Genomic DNA, 3,386 nt, shown 5'->3' with positions numbered 1-3,386 from the left:
GGTTTGTCATTGTGTAGTTTTAACAAACAATTCTGATTCTGATCATATGATGTGTAACATCATCAGTTTCCAAACTTTGTATTCCAAAATCGCTTATGTCTTGCAATCAGAAGTTTTGAAATACGTCAATATTATTATTTCAATGTTCTTTCTGCTTCTGCGTTATCTCACCCATCAGAATCTTGTGAGGAGACACTATGTTGTTGTTGCAATGTTCTCTCAGTGGTTTTGCTTCTGGACGTGACTCTGACCAACAAGCTTCTGAAGAATGGAAAGCTTCTGAAGTTGTGTTATGTACCTGAAGATTCTGAAGATCTCAAGACAGACGATTGAAGTTATCAAGGTTCTGATTTGAGGTTTCTGAAGACTCTAAATATTCTAAAGACTTTGAAGAACTCAAGCAAGACTACTGACGTTGTCAAGGTTCTGACTCAAGTTTCTGAATCCAGCTCTCTATTTCTTCACTTCATGCTTCAATCATCTTTTATCAGAAGCCAGTGAATCTGAAGATAAGATCAAATGAGAACATGATCATATAGTATATAGTACAAATCAAACAACTTTTCCACTACCTGATTTCATCGGCAAGGATTGTACTATTCATCACACCTGTCAATGAAAATATGTGGGCGAAAAGACGTATATGGTATCATTCCTTGCTCATCCAATAGTGGACAGACGCTCAAGGAGGTTTCCCATTTTTTCCCTCCAACGGTCACATGCTTGCACTATATAAGCATGCATTGGAGACTTGAAGAACTCTCGCTTACTCTCTTCTTGCTGAACTACATAAGTTATTTGACAAGCTAATTTTCTTTGCGAAGAGCTATCATCTTTTGTATTCAGTATTCTTTAAGTTTTTGTTATTCATTTGTGTAAAATTTGCTTTTGAAGAAGCATCTTGTAACCCATAAACTTGAACTCAAACTTTTTGTTTGATTCCTTAAGGAGGTTATCCTCAAGAAGACAAAGAAAGCTTTTCTTTGTGAATCCTTGAAGAGGCTAAGGTTTTGTTAGATCCTTGAAAAGACAAAGAAGGGTATTCTTTGTGTTTATTATAATATATTGATTATAGTGGACTAATTCCTTGTGTATAAGGCAAATAATCATGGTGGATGGACTGGATTAGCTTTGAGTTTCAAGCGAGCTAGGATAAAAATCATTGGATCTTTATCTCTTCATTATTCAACTTTTTAGTAGAGTTTTTGTTTTGGAAAAAGATTTTACTTTTAAAACCCAATTCAACCCCCCCTCCTTTTCTTGTGTTTTTCACACCTTTAAGACTCTCCTATGAAACTAAGGTTGTTATTCCACTAGAAGATAGGGATATCAGTTGGAAAATAACACACCCTTTGTAACAGGAAGACAACATGCAAGCCATCGAGGAAGAATTAGACCTAGAAGAAAGAATATGTTTTCCACCCTTACGAGCGTTGTCATAAAAGTAAACTTACCCATTAAGTATATCAAGAATGTAAGGTCCTGAAACATCCAACTCGATGATCTTGGGCTCCACCGAGAAAACGTTAGAGGAAATTTGCTGATGAGGGTCAATTTTCTACTAATTGGAAGGGAGCCTATCGAGCCCAGATCACCACTAGAAAGAGAGCCTACACCATTGATAAGTGGTTTTTGTACCATTTTTACTAGTTATTTTACCTAAGTATTTTACTGTTTTTTGTCCGATTTACTTTCGTTTATCGTATTTTGGTAGTTTGTTTTTTCCGTTTTCAAGTTTTAATAAGTATCTGACACGAAAGAGGAACAAAAACGAGCAAAGTGTGGGAAAACATCAAAAGTCGGAAAAATCCCCATACCAAACTCAGAGGGCTGCTACGGCCACCCGTATCAGCTGGTATGAGCTGTAGCAGTCAAGCCCTAGGGATCCCTTTCATTTTGAAATGCCTTACAAAAAGCAGAGAGGCCTGCTACAGTGTCGCGACGCGAAAAATGACCACGAGCGCTCGCACGCTCGAGATGATAACATAGTCGCCACCGAACTTTATTTATTCCAAAAGGAAAGGGAAAATATTGATAAAACCCTTAAATAAAAAGAAAATCATTTGCGCAACAAATTCAGGTTCAGGAGTCTATTATGTGAAGGGAAGGAATTAACACCACTCACATCCATTGTACTTAATGGGAAACATTTAGTTAGCTTTCATTTGTTTGCTTTCTTCAAGTTATTAAGACTTTGAGAAAAAAAGTAAAGAATTAAAAAAGAGTTTTTCATTAGGGTGCCTGAAGAGACGTTGAATCTCGCTCCTATGTATCCCCATGTACGACAGGGAACTCAAGGCTACGTAGTTTTCGATAGCAAATGTTTGTGTGTTGGTAGATTTTAACGAAGGATTCTTATTTCACTCTCGAGTGGAAAACATTGTTTACTACCCAAACATGGAAGTAGGGAACATTGTGAGCTACATCAGAATGGACAACATAACTTGGAATCTCACGAACATATGTTTTCATCACATTCGAGCAGAAAGCATTCTTACTTTTCGCACATGGTAGGAATTAAGGTTTGTTTGCATCGTCTCATAATGGACGAAGCATCTTTCATATTGAAAAGATTTAACTTTGCGCTAAGGTGGAAAAGATTTGATGGGTTGAGTTTATTTTAGATGGATGACGAACACCTGAATGGGGGGCTAATATGACCATCTTCCAAATATCCAGGGATTAAGAGGGACAAGTACGTTCAACTATATCATTTTTCGTCCAAGTTATTTGTGAAATTTGTGTGGTGAATTAGGTCGTATTTCCTTTAATGGAAGACGACTATTCGTGCGGGAGGCTAAGCACGTCCATCACACAAATACTTGGAGATTAAAAGGGAAAAGTGTGTCCAACTATATCATTTTTTGTCCACAAAAGAATGAACCTGATTCAGTTATTTAACATATTTTGAAACGGGAGACGAGTACTCAGACGGTAGGAAAAGTACGACCATCAAAATCCTTTTTTATCCGATTATTTATTGAGAAAGAGTTTTTGAAGTGATTATTTTAGAAAAGAACTTAATGATAATGAGCATTTTATGTTTGCATTATTTTGAAAAACTTGATTTTTGATAATAAAAAAAATAAAAGATGGAATGCTTTTGAAATTTATTTTGATATAAATCAAGAGTATTATTTTTTATTATGAAAATATTTGATTATTTTTTGTATTTAATAAAATGCTTTTTTGAGTTAATCAAATAATAAAAGAATAGTTACAAAAGAAAATAGAGGGGGCATGAGGTAAAGTAGTGTTGCAGAAAGAAATGGGTTAGGCCAAAAAACAATACAATAAAAGACAAATAAAAAAAACAGTAGAGAGTCAGGGTGCCAAAGGCCCATGAGGGCGCGAACCCATCAACCTAAGACCCAAGAGAGTCAACT

This window comes from Lathyrus oleraceus, chromosome 3 (genome assembly GCF_024323335.1).
Source record: "Lathyrus oleraceus cultivar Zhongwan6 chromosome 3, CAAS_Psat_ZW6_1.0, whole genome shotgun sequence".
NCBI lineage: Eukaryota > Viridiplantae > Streptophyta > Magnoliopsida > Fabales > Fabaceae > Lathyrus > Lathyrus oleraceus.
Note: the sequence above shows the minus strand (reverse complement) of the source record.